General features: G+C 37.5%; 1 protein-coding gene across 3 annotated transcripts in view; it reads left to right on the top strand.

Moving 5' to 3' along the window:
- The first annotated feature begins 1077 nt into the window (after positions 1–1077).
- gtdc1 (glycosyltransferase-like domain containing 1) overlaps positions 1078–14406 on the top strand; it is a 101770-nt gene continuing 88441 nt past the window's right edge. For 2 of the 3 annotated variants that reach the window (XM_049485047.1, XM_007250585.4), the window contains exon 1: positions 1123–1398. The gene's annotated coding sequence lies outside the window, so the exon portion shown is untranslated. Of the gene's footprint in view, positions 1101–1122; positions 1399–14406 lie in introns of those variants that run through there. The other variant, XM_007250584.4, reaches the window with a different exon arrangement.

The following is a 14406-nucleotide window of genomic DNA, read 5'->3' as shown; positions in this document are numbered from 1 at the left end:
ATGAGAAAAAAAAAACATAATTTACTAGGACATAAAATAACGCATTGAGATATGGCAGGTATTAAAATATGACAGGATTACACTATATTAAGTTATTTATTTGAGACACATACTTTATTACAGTTATGGGATTTGAGATTCTATTGAATTAAATCTTTGATTAATATATATGTGTACAAAACAGCCTTAGCTTCTTTGAAATTTGATTGGGGCTGATTATTCGCCATCCAGGCTATCATTTCAACCTTTCAGCATTTTTTCTCTTCCATCCACATCCAGGGAGTTTAGCTACAGTGCCAGGGGTTGTACACTTCTTGATTACTGTATGTTGCACACCAAGGACAAAGAAACATCAAGATTCTGGAGATGGACTTGGAACCTTGAGATATTTTAGAGTAATTGTGTCAAATTTGCCCATTTTTCTCTTTTTGTGTTCAAAAACACACAAAGGAAATTAGCATATCTAAAAAATATGTGTAGTTGGAATAGTTTACCGGGAAAAAAAGATTGATGATTGATGATTGATATTTTCAGTTAGTATAATGAGACATCTCACCATTTAGAGGGTTAAATGAGTCATTTCATATTTCGAAATAGTATGTCATAATTATGTTGTAATTATGCAATGATGTAATTATGTTAGAGTTACATAAGAGAGAGATAGAGCATAAATCACGACCATCTATAAATAAATAAATAATTAAATAAATAAATAAATAAATAGGAGAAAAGTAAATCAATATACGTGATGTCTTCATTGTAAGAAATGTCATAACACTAATTTAAAAGTGATTTAATTTTAGTCATAAAGTCAGATTGGGGTTGGAGTTTAGAGTCCGATTTTTTTTTTTTTTTTTCATTTTTATTTGGTGAATAAAGAATTTTGCCAGTATAATATAAAAGTTAATTATATATTCTAAGGATTTATTTTTATTATACCTGTTGTTATAATAATAAATAATACATAATAAGAGTGTAAAAGAATATAATTTACACATAATTTACATTTTGAGGGGGTTACCCCTCCCTCTCCTGTTTCTGGTGTGATGTCATCACGTCCTCCACGTGCTCCGGCGCGCGGCGGGCGGTTCGGGAAGGAGGTAAATATGAATGGCGGAGCGGAGGGTTTCTAGCTGTTTCTCTGTGTTACTGTATGAATGTTTGGGTTTCTGTGCTCTGCTGGAGCAGCTGCGCTCTTTAACAGCTGCTGGGAAACTGAAAGGAGCAGAAAGACGCTGTACAGCGTGTGAAACAGACCGCGGGGAGAGGGGTTAGCGCGGGTTGCTAACTAACTCTTAACTAAACTTAGCCTGCGGAGCTGGTTAACGTCGCCTTAGCAACATTATAACATGAACGCGCCTCGTGCGCGCGCTGTGTGAGCGTTAGCGTGTTCAGCGGGTAAGTTAATACCTGGTATGTTTAGAGGTTTGGGTTTGTTTATATTTCACTAAAACTGTGTAAAACCAGGAGCACTGACTACAACCATTTACAGCACACAGCCATGTTAACACATAACTTTCCACTGCTTTAACTCCTTAACCAAAAGTCTCAGCAGGAAAGTTAATAGTTATAAGTAGCTAAGAAGCTCTTCATTAAAGCAAGCAGCTAACTGGTAATATATTTAGTAATGTCCTTTAGATGCATAGTTTAGCTACAAAGTAAGTCTTAATACTTCTCTAAAGTAGTATTATTGATTTTTTTAATAAGACAAGTAATTTCAGGAAGGTTTTTCCATGTTTTGAAAGTATTATTAGCTAGCCGCATCTGTGGGTGATTCCTTAATTGCGTGTTTTTTTTTTTTTTTTTTTTTTTTTTACTATTTTAATAAAAAATATGCATTAATTTTAATCTGAAGACATAACTATTTAAATTGAAATGTAATCAGAAACAAAGTTAAATGAACAGATACAGTAAATGTTAAACTTTCAGTCTGACCATTAAACTGTGAAATTTGCAGTGCATAGCAGCACTTCATCACTTCCTATTGAAGTTGTATGTTCATAATTTGTGTACTAACCTGCCAAACCCACACTATTAACATTTAGTATATAGTCTGTGCCATATAAGTTTGTGTGCAGTACACAGTTGGCATGCAAACAGTGTTTACATGCTTTAAAGGAAAGACTTGACCAGGGCTGAGCTTTTAAATGAAATTGAAAAAGCATGCTGGACACAATTTTATTTTATTCACTGTTTAACATAGAACAAATATCAGATGCTGAAAGAAAACGGTTTTACCATTTTGTAAAAATGTGAACTCATTTAGAACTTTATGGCAGAACCGCATCTCAAAAAAATTGTGAAAGAGGCAAGTAATTACTTGAAAAGTAAGTGGTACTAAAACATATTATCTGCTATATGAGCAATTTGTAACTAATACTATGTTCACAAACAGGTGAAAGTGACAGTCAGGTCAAATCTGGTCTTTTACATCATATGTGCCCCACAGTGTGAACAACAAAAAAAAAAAAAAAAAACTGAAACTGATATTTTCACAATTCTGATTTCGGCCACTTAAATATGGAGAATAAAAATCTGATTTGTGGCAATGCAACTCTGCCTGAACAGCCAGATCAGATTTCTTGCAACTTTTAGGCCTACATCAAGAGAAAGTGAACAGCTAACCATGAGTGACATGAACACACTGGAAAATGGCCCTCAGCAGTGAGTGAGGGCTTCATTGGCTAAAAAATAAGGTCAAATCTCTGAAATACTTGCACTGAAATTTCTGTTTTAATAATATGAGAAAGCTTGTGTCACAGTTGTTGTGGTGTTTCTAACGTATAAGCTGAACATGACTACAGACTCTGGCTGCAGTGTCAAGAAAAAGTAAGCAAAACACTAAACTTCTGTCTGGGTTCTTTTTTTAGTGAGGCTTTAGTGATTGCTTGGTGATGAGCTGAGCTGCAGTCTGAACTGATTTATAGCTCTTCAGATTCTGACAAGGATTAAAGTGAAACTTCATGTGAAGCATTGCCTTTCAGCGCATGCGTGCCACTTACAAAGCACAAACCATTTAGATAGATGTCAGGTGTGAGTCACATTTAAAATGATTGTGTGAAAGCCTAAACCAAAAACAACGAATTTGGTCAGAAGATTGGATTTGGGACACTTTCACCTGCTGTGTCAACATAGCCTAACTCTTATGACCGGGTATAAAACTGTATAGAATTTTATAGAAAAATAAAGTCTTTCAGAAGCCAAGATGGGCAATTATTCATCAAAAACTGCATATAAATATTGTGGAACAATTTCAGAAAGATGTTTCCTCACAAAAAATTGAATATCTTTGAATATCTCACTATCAACAGTACATAATTTGGTCATTATTGGATGCAATATTGAAAATAATAATTATATAATTTGGTTCAAAGGAACTTTTGGTAGTACCATAAATAATATATTTACTGTTGCTGCCCTCATAGCCCCTTACAACCTCATACTAACACATTACTGCAGTTACACTGTACAGGTGCAGAGGCAAAATTCGTTTTTCTAAATATAACTAATGAATAGAGAGAAATGTATTCTCGGCTCAGTCCTCGCGCTCAGGGCTGTATTGTGAGTCTGAATACCCACCTCAGGCTTGTCTAAGACTCAAAACATGACTGTGATCGTAAGTGTGGAGCAATTTTCTATGCGTTATGGAAAGTAGCATGGTAATTTTTTTGTGCAATATGCAAGTTCAAAGAGGGCATGAACCTCGGCCGTGCTCACAATGAGTCAGTCAGCAGCAGATGAAACACACAATTTAACTTTTGCTCCATCATAACCCATGACCTCAAATGAAATACTAAAGAACCAGTGAACATGTGATTTTTTGGGCATTGGAACTTTTGGTAGTACCATAAATAATATTTTTACTGCATGTTTAGGTAATATTTTTGTAATAAAGCATTTTAAATGTGACTTTATAAAATAAAAGGCTCTTTTAAGGTAGACATTTAGAAATAAAGAATGTTTTCCATTTGATATAGTAAAGAAGAAATGGGTTTTCATCCATTTTTCATTTTTTCTGTCTGAGACAGCCTAAATTTGAAGAAAAATAGAACAATTAATCTTTACTCGATTCTTGATTTCTGTTTTTAGCATTGCTCTAATCTGTTTTTAAATTTAGTCTCAATGCATTAAGCGACATATTTTGATTATATTCATTTGCAGTAGTACACAAGATGCACAGCATACTAAGTTATTTAATCTGGGTCCTGCCCTAAGAGTTAGGAAAGTGTTTGCCCTTCTGCTATGAAGCCAGTCCTCTGGAGGTACATGTTTTTGTTGTTTTACAATATATTAAAACTAGATTCAAGTTGTGTGTTGAAATTTAAGCACTGATTGAAAGCACATTTCTTTTTAATTGATTTTGTGCTAATATTGGCTTCAGGATAGTAATTAAACTTTACACTAGGCCTGTCATGATAATTATATTTTTGCCTTATCATTCAATAAATGATCTTAATAATATTTGAAAATGGTCATGATGGTCTATTTGTATGTAGGGACTGCACTAGGAGGGGACAAATATGTATTTCTAAAACTATGTTTAATTAAAATTGTGGTGTTCTTTAAACAATTGCTTTGTTATGCTGTTCTATTATCCTTATGTCAATGGACATACAACGAAACTTTTTTCAATACCTTTTTCAAAATTGTAACCAAAAAATACAAAAATATATATATATATATATTATTACACGTAGGGCTGCCACAAACGATTATTTTTATAGTCGACTAATCACCGATTATTTTTTATGATTAGTCGACTAATCGGATCATACGTTAATTGAATATAAAACACAGTTTATCACAATAGAATGCAGCTGCTATTATACAACCAACATTAGATTTCAGCTATATGCTAACTAAAAATAAAAACAATTAAAATCATAGTTCATTAAACCTTTAATGAAATATGCAGCTTGTTGTAACAGACAATTATTTTACTGTTTAGCATAAAGTGTAAACAACTGTGTAAAATAAGGATAAGGCACTGGCATTTATGAAACATCTCAACCGTGAGGTTGTTTGAACTATTATGAAAAAAAAGTATATTAATAAAAAATGCCTCTCTGTCCAGATATTGTGTACATTACCGTACACAGGGCAGCGGTCTGCACAGATCTGATTGGCAGAGGAGAGCGTTTGGTGATTTTACACCACACATGACTGATCTGTGAGTTTACTGCACCGAAAAGCACTGAAAACAGAAGCCACTGTCAGAATGAAATCCTTCTCTGTAGTTTATCGCTTTGGGACGGCATTTGTGACAACGTCTGGGTCCGGATCCGGATCGCGGTCCGCCTATTAGTGACCTCTGTTTTAAAGCTATCAAGATGAGTAAGTTAAGTACTAAGTTAACGCTCTGTTTACGCTAATTTTAGCAGCTAAATAGCAATTTAGCTTCTTCATCATTTAATCAGCCACAACATGCCTCCTTTTCAGGTGCTCGTGCATCGCGGTTGTGCTGCCGAGGAAGGCAAGTTCTTCATTGCAGATATTGCATTGCACGCGTTTCACTTTTATTTTCTTGGTGATCCCACACTTTTGAGTTCTGTAGCGGGGTAGCCATGAAACCAGAGCCTGTCTGTATAATGTCCTGAGATGTCGTCCACTACCTACCCCGGTTTCCACTACTGCGCATGTGCGTCCAGGACAGAAAGGCAGTCGCAGCAGTTTGGAGAGAAAAACAAAGAAAAAAAAAAACGACTAATCGACTATTAAATTAGTCGTCGACTATTTTAATAGTTGACATAATCGTGACTAGTCGACTAATCGTGGCAGCCCTAATTACACGACATATTTATTTATTCTCATTCTGTCACCAGGAGAGACTCCATCTTTTTAGATCTTGTTAGGACAAACAGTGAGCATGTTTGTGAAGATTTAATAAGAACAACAATTGCACTTAAACTACAACTATAATTTTCCTATGTATATTGCTTTATGCATTTCAGTTTTAAGAGTTCTTTTGAAAAATATTGACACAATCAATTAAATTATATTAGTGGTGTTAATTACTTAAAAATTAATTCTAATCATGATTTAATGTGGCTAGTTCCCTGTATTTTTGAGAGATTTTATATATTCCTTTGGAGTAGTACACAGCATTCTCAGTATACCAAGGCATTTAATCTGGATCTAACAAACTAGCCCTACTCCTCCGTTCACACTGGCAAATGATGAGTCAAGCTACCCTTTTAGCCATCTTATACTTACTTCCAGGCTTAATTTTTTCCAAATTGTCCCTGTATTTGAAAGAAAATCCACAAATACAGTTTTCAGTATTGCAGTAAATCACTTTCACTATATTGATTTGTAACCCCTGTATCGTGATGTGTATCATATTACATATCTAGTTTTTGCCAATATGCAGCTCCAGCTATAATACTGCAGTGACTCCATGCTGTGGAATGGTTGTGCTGGATCAGGTTAGGTTTCTGGTGTCTGCTATTCTGCTCACTCTCTGTCAGCCAAGTGTGCAGTGATTAGCATGTAAGCGTTAGCATGTAATTACAGCTCGGCTTCCTTTCACCGGCTCCTTTTAATGATTAGCGTTTGCACAAAGCCTCTGAAGTAGTGAATGAGGACACGACTCCTTATATTAAAAGAGGGGAGAAGTCACTATCAGACGCTCGGCTCGGTTTGAAAACTTAATCCGTGGAAAATGCGAGCTTCTCTGTGCCTTTCTAATATGAGATCAAAGGAGTTCTGAACAGCGTCCCGTGCCCTTAGTTCAGTGTTTCTCAACCTGAATGTCGGCGTCAGTCGCGGGGCTGCGAGCGAGAGCAAATTGCTCGACGTTTCTACACAGCTTAGGGTACTGTTTTAGCTGATTGGGGTGCCAGTCAGAGAGCGGGAAGCTGCCTTGTGGTTGAAGAAGAAGGGCTGGGAGATGTATTGGTGTCGCAGTGTTCATTAAAACCGGTACACGGTTAGGCTACCGACGAAAAGTTTTCTTGACCTAATTACTTCACGCTTGTCGAGCTGATTGAACATCCACGCTGCGAGTAGAAGCTGAACTAAAAGTGCGATGTTGGCGGCCCGAAGTTCTTCTTATGGTCTTGGATACTTGGCTATTTTGCTTGAGTTCACAGGAAATCAATTAAACAAGGATGTACTGGTTGTTTTTAAGATGAGTTTGATAGTCGTGTATCTAGTTTAGTGTTAATGTTCCTTTCATAACATAAAAATAATACAGAAAAATCATGATCATCAATATGGCCTGTGCAAAAGTTTGTTCATAACCCTGAATTCACTCGCTGACATCACCCCCACTATCAATAACTTTCTTCCATGCTTTTTTTATTGTACTGGTTTGTGCAAAAATGCTTTATAATACACAGGAAAAGGAACTGAATCACTTAATCGCAATAAATTAATCAAATCATACTCTCATAGGAAATAACTGGTTGCTTGTTGCTCTGTTGCCTGCTAGTGTGAATGCAAATAAGGTTAAGCTCTTTTGATAAGTTCTCAGATCTTGATTAGTAAATCAGACTTTTCAAACTTTATACAAACTTTTACTAAACACAGTCTCCTCTAAGCAACTGTCTAAAGAGCTGAAAACGAGAAAAAAAATATTATTAAAGACAGTGGCGGTCTATAGGAAGATACATTTGTTAATGTGAAAGCATAAATAGTAGCATTACTTGTTTTTTGGTTGTCTTAAAAACACCAATAATTCAGTTAAACTATTTGTTCTGTTCAACTTCAGCTAAACAGGTCTGCCTATTTCCGGTTATTTTAACCAGCAAATATAAAAATACAAGAGTAACACTAAACCAGAGTGACTCATTGTTCAGCCCAATGTTCACTCGGCTTAAGTTTAAAATTAAATTAAAATGAATACTGTGATTAAAAACACTAAAATCAACATCGACAAATATCCATTCAGCATTTATTTAGATTGTTATCAGTGAGGATTGCCAGCAGTGTGTGTTGGTGAGTAGTTTACCACAGTAGAAATACCACAATGTGTAACTGAGTGGGGCATTTGACACCTTCTCTCTCCTCCAGACTGAAGCTCAGTAAGCTTGAGTATTTTATTCTATCTGTTCAGAGATGTGATCATAAAACTAAACGCTTTGCTTTGTAAAAACATGTACGCTATCTGAATGCGCCTCTACTGGCTGGTTGCAGTATAATACAGTATGTAGCTTCATGTGTCTACTTTATCTCCTGTAAACCGTCTTCTCATCTCCAGTCTATAATATAAAGTTTTCAATATTTCAAGAACTTCCCAGTGCTAATATTGGCGTTTTTATATTCCTCCAGATATCAGTTTTTAAACCTTCTGCTATTTTGTATTTTTGGAATTAAATGATTGACAGCCTTGCCTGAAATAGACCATTTACATTATATAGAGTACCTCAGTTGTAGTCATCATCAGTCAACTAGCTAGTAAATCCTACTTTTATTGATCATGTCGTGTTATTGTGCTGTTGGTCGCATTGACATTGAGTTTTTTTTGTCTGATGTTAGCATAAAATTGTTTTTTTAATTTTAGTAATTTAAGTAGCTCTTATCCAGTCAGATAAGGTTAGTATAGGTAGATTTCCTGGTGGTCTTGGCCAATGCTCATGTCTAATTTGTTTTGTGGTGTGGTCTAGTCTAAAACATGTATTATTATACTGTATATTCTTATCGTGAACGTTGTTAGGTGCTGACTCTCTTGGAGCAGCTCAGGGGTTAGAGCTAACAGTTCAGCTCTGGTACTGTAATTTGTTATACCTGTACTGTATTTTTTGCACCAGATTATAAAGTGCACCAGATTATAAGGTGCACTATAAATAAAAGTCTATTTTCTAGTCTATTTGCATACATAAGGCGCTAGCCGGGGTTAGCTGCAGGCTACCGGCTGATAACACCTCTGAACATGAAAGAGCTAGTGCCTAGCGTGGTTAGCGACTAATGCTAAGGCTGCTCCAGCAGTGCTAGTCGGGGTAAGCAGCAGACTACAGGTTGATAATTTTCACCTCTGAACGACAAAAGAGCTAGCATTAGCACGGTTAGCAGTTAATGCTAATACTACTCCAGCATCAGTGCTGGAAAACTAAATTAAAACTCCTGTATAATGGCTTTACTGCTCGGTACAACCTGACTGTTGAAGTTCATACATAAAACGCACTGGATTATAAGGCGCACTGGCGATTTTTGGGGAAAATTGAAGGATTTTAGGTGCGTCTTATAGTGCTTAAAATACATGAATTGCACTGTTAATGTTAAGACATTACTTTTAATAATGCACCAAAAAAATTTATTAATCTCAATAAAGGCAGTCTGAGATGTTTGGTCAGGGAGAAGGTGATGCACCTGTCAAACAACATGGCAAGTCTGGCTATGCTCTGATCCATAATATGCAGAATCTGGTTGCAAATTTCTGTACTACAAAGGGAATGGAGCCAACGCATACTTTCAACCTTTGAAGGCTGAACTGAAAGTAGAAGTTTTGGGGGGCTAAAGTTTTTCTGGTCTTAGATATTTGTTCATGTGTTTGTGTGAGTTCACAGGAAATCAGTTCAGCAAAGTTGCATCCGTTGTACTTCAGATGAGCTTGATGGTGATGATGTTTAGTGTGAGAGCATGAGCCTGAAGTGTGTGTACAGTGATTCATTCACTCATTCCATCACTGAGTGCTTCTGAAGAGCTTTTTGTCCTGTTATGTAAACAGATTGTAAATGTGTAATATTAGCTAAAGCTGAAATTCAAAGTAGGACAGAGCAGAAAAAGAAAGCACAGAAATTACAGCAACTCGTCTCATCTCTCAGTTTCACACCATCACAGGCGACTCGCTCGTCCTTGTGGCCTTCAGCCCTGATTTAGAGAGAGAGAGAGAGAGAGAGAGAGAGAGGTTCAACTGTAACTCCAGTAATTGTTTCTATTACACAGTATAGCACAGGTTTAGATTGTAGGGCTGGATCCGTAATATTAGCTGCATTCCTGAGATTTTAGACACATCCTCTATAGCCTTTGTGAGTCTGTTTACATGCGCTTTGTAATCTGATTACTATGGAACAGTAATCAGAGTTGGTCAGAAATCCAATCAACACATTTACAGGAACTAGGGTTCATGTGGGGATGGGAAAACTCTGATTTCAGGCAATAATCAGATTTTACTGTGCAACCAGGCAATAAACTCATAGAATAAGATGTAATGTAAACATTATGAAGTGCATATAAACCCTAAAGGCCTATGCAAATATCGGCTGTTTTTTTACATACATAAAAAAATAAACATAATTTTTTTTAACACATGCACTGACAGACATACTGAGATGTTGCAAAAATTAGAACTAGCTCTTTTTTCTTTCTTGTACAAATGCAATAAAAAATAGGGGTGGGTATGAAAAATAGATTATTCAGTTTAAAAAAGCTAAAATCAATCCTAAAAAATTGCCAAAATTCCCATGTGTTCATAGATCTTTAACCCCCTTAAATCTAACATTTTTACGTTCAATTACATAGGGCTCAAAGAGTAAAAAAAAACAAAAAAAAAAAACAAAGTAATCGATGACCACAATGCAGAGAAAGGCTGTGAGTGAAAGGCAGGTGTTTTCAGCTCGTGGCGTTTACATTGCAGACTGCTATTAGAAAATGGCATTTCAGGGAACTGTGGCAATCAAGATCTGATCTGGAAGAACAAGAAATCTCTCATGGGAAACTGATTGTATATTGATGAGACAAGCAAACCAAAACCCCCATATGGCTGCCAAGAACATGGTTGCGTGGTATTGCACAGTTCCATTGTGCAGTGCTGATTGAACAAACAAAGTGTTCATAAAAGAGACAAAAATGAAAGACTGTTGAACCTCATTTTAAAGCAGAACCCTTTAGCCTAGCAAAGAACCGCTTAAGCGTTTATTGGGATAGTTCTACAAGTTGAATTTGTTGAGTTCCTCTTTGTAAGTGTACACTTTTAAGCAACACGAGTTCTACATAGTATTGAGAGTTACCCCCTTTTAATAACCCATTAAAAAAAAACAAAAAACAAAAAAAAAAAAACTTGTAAATGGTTCAATCTAATGCAAAGAACCATTTAGGCATTCAAATGGTTGCTAGCTTTTAAATGATTCTACATAGTACTAAAAAGGTGTTTGGACAGTTAAGATTGGGTTACCATTGTTGAAGGTTCTACAAACAACCATCTACAAAAGGGACCCAACCAATGCAATTCACCCCAATTATTGAAGCATAAATGTTTTAACTGTTCCATGTGTTGCCTGAAGTACCACTTTTTTTTTTTAAATATAATTTTATTTCAGATTTTTTTCCTTTTTATCTCAATTTGGCTCTCAAAAAGGTCCCTTCCCTTTTGCGTCCCCATCACCAGTGGCCCCTGCGACCCTAGAAAGTTGCGGAAGAGCACATGCCTCCTCCGACACATGTGAAGTCAGTCGCCCCTTTTTCGAGCTGCTGCTGATGCATCTTCATTACCTAAGCAGCTAGCGCGCTTGGAGGAAAGCGTAGCGACTAGGCTCCGATACATCTGCTCACAGATGCCTCGTGCCGCCCGGTGCCACCTTTGAGTTTGAGTGGAGAGAGCGTCATCTAACCACCAATTTTGCTCTCTCTGGGTGTTGGCAGCTAATAGCAGAGCTATAAGCATGAACGGGATTCAAACTTGCGACCTCCCGTTCATATTGGCAGTGCATTAGACCGTTGGACCACTCGGTGCCCAAGTACAACTTTTTAAAGAGTCCCTTGTTAGCAATAAGGCTTCTATGTAGGGCTGTAAAGGGGCTCTATGTTAAGCATTTGTAATGCTGGGGACCATTTTTATAAGTGTGGGCTTGCTGTCTCTTCTGAAAATACTAACGCTGGAGGAAACTCTGCAATATTATGTAAAATAATGTCTCGTTGTTTGTTGTAAATTAGTTAGTATTTTCTTATTTATTTCAGTCGCCAAACATTTGCCGCATTCCTAATTCTCAGTTGCCTTTACTTAAGAACCCTGTTTTTCAAGTAAAGGTGATTTGATGGTGCAGTATTGTATAGTCTCTTGTTTGTGTAACTTCCTAGCCCGTATTCTTCAAGTCCAATTTCCAGCTATCAGCCCCAGCTCTGGTCTGCTGCTCTCTCCACTGTGGGGGAGTATTTAATCGGATATATCATTCAAGCTGAATTAACCCTCCAGAAAGACCACATCACTTTAGGCCTCCTCATGCCCTGTCAGACTCCATTGTGGATGATGGGACGCACACACACACTCACACACACACACGCGTACACACTCTGAAGGCATCCATGGATGGCTAGAGGCTGTTAAAATGAGGTGTCGAGGGTTGGCTCGCACGCTCCAGTGCGCCATGTTTTTTGATGCTTGTCGCTGGGCAGTGCCATGCTATCCGCTACTCCCCTCCCCTCCCCACCCCAACGATCGTGTGGCCGTTTACATGGCACCGTTAGTCGTCTCGCTCTCACTGATGGGTTTAATCGTTGAGATTGGTGCTGGCACTTGACATGATGTTCCTGTGCGCTCGCCCTGTGGTGGCGTCAGCCACGTTCACTCGAGTATTTTCCTTCTCGGAGGCGGCGTCTTTCAAAAGCTGCCTCTTCCCCTTGTCTTCTCGGAGCCAGAGAAAATCCTGCATTTCATCTGGAATAATGCAGATTAGATAGCGACTTGTCTCCTCAGGGAGTGAGAGTGCTTCTTTGTGAAGTTGAGGAGAGAGGAATAGTAACCATTGGTTCTGCTTCAGCTACAGAAAGTGAACCTTCCTTTGATCAGATCAACTTCCTAAACAAGATGTTTGTTACAGGTGTTGATGATGCAGTTTTATGATTCTTAAGATCATGATATGTGTTCCAGGTATTCCACCATGTAAGTTTATATGTGGGTGCACTTGTTTCACAAATTTTGTACATTTGGAAAGCTGTTTTTGTGTGAAAACTGTTTTTTAAGAGGCTGGGACTGGTCCAGATTACTCTGAAATCCCTTTTCTACCAATGTGGAAGGCACTCTGTTCTGGTTTGCACACCTAATTTTTAACTGTTTGGCGTATTTCCACAAAAAAAAACAGCTTCTAGAACCTGAAAAGTTTGTTCCCACCTACAACAAAAGAAATAGTAGGTTCTTCAGCACAAACTGAGAGCCGTTGTGCAATACCGTCTGTTCCTTTAAGCCTGAAGAAAACCAGTTCTAAAACCAGACTTCGCTTGATCGAAATTTGTTATCTAGGGTTTGCTTTAAACAGACTGTAGGGTGGGGTTTGCTGCAGGAACGGAAGCTATTCTCTCCTGAAAACCCCAACAGAAAAATTACGTCATCATTTAGTAGAACCTCCTTTTGCAGAAATAACAGCCTCTAAACGCGTCCTATAGCTTCCATTGATAGTCTGGATTCTGGATAAAAGTTTTTTTCTGGGCAGCAAATGTTTGTCTTGGAATGCTGTGTTCTTTTTCCGCCATGCATTTTTCTGCTCTGCAAATAATTCAATTTCAGTTTTATCAGTCCGCAGGACCTTATTCTAAAATAAAGCTGGCTTGTCTAAATGTGCGCAAAAAAAGGCTTCTTCTGCATTACTCTCCCATACAGCCTCACCTTGTGCAAAGTGTGCTGAATAGTTGAACGATTCACAGTGACTCCGTCTGCAGCAAGATGATGATATAGGTATTTGGAGTTCTGGAGGTCTGTGGGTTGACTATGACTGTTTTCACCATCCTTCTCCTCTGCTTGTGGAAACTGAGAGCTGAAATCTCTAAGATAGCTTTTTGAATCCTTCCCCTAAACCATGATGTTGAACAGTCTTTGTTTTTAGGTTGTTTGAGAGTTTTGTTTTGAGGCTCCCATGTTGTTGCCACTCTTCAGAGAAAATGCAAAGAGGAAAAAAACTTGCAATTGGTCACATTAACCCTTTCTCATAATTGGATTCACCTGTGTATGTATGTCAAGGATCAACAAGCTTACTAAACTAATTTTGTATTACAATAATTAGTGCTAAATGTGTTCAAATCAATAAAACGACAAGCGTGCCCATATTGTGCTTAAAGAATTATTGCACACCTTTGGAAATTTTTTTGGATAAATTTCTTTTAACTTTTCAAATATCACTGTGCTCGTCTGCTATATGATATATTTAACTGAAATTGCTGATCGTAAATCATAAAAATGATCAGGGGTGCCCAAACTTTTCCATACCACTGTACCTCAGATGGTTTTAGATTTCTGTCTCACTGATGTCGAATGTCATTCCATTCAACCTACAGATGCAGATGTGTAGCTGAAGATAAGGTGAGCATCTTCAAAGCTCTGAGTTCTCTCAGAATAAAGAGCTGCCGTATCCCGTCATTTAGTCAGGCCTGCCCACACTCCTGAGCTGGAGCTTTAGAGTGATTTGAACCGAGCTTAGTTCATGTTCAGGAGTTGAGAAATGACTCAGCATCCATCGAGAGTCATGATGGTGCTGCTTT

Source organism: Astyanax mexicanus, chromosome 11 (assembly GCF_023375975.1).
Source record: "Astyanax mexicanus isolate ESR-SI-001 chromosome 11, AstMex3_surface, whole genome shotgun sequence".
Lineage (NCBI taxonomy): Eukaryota > Metazoa > Chordata > Actinopteri > Characiformes > Acestrorhamphidae > Astyanax > Astyanax mexicanus.
The sequence above is the reverse complement of the archived record's forward strand: the minus strand, read 5'-3'. Positions and strand labels throughout refer to the sequence as shown.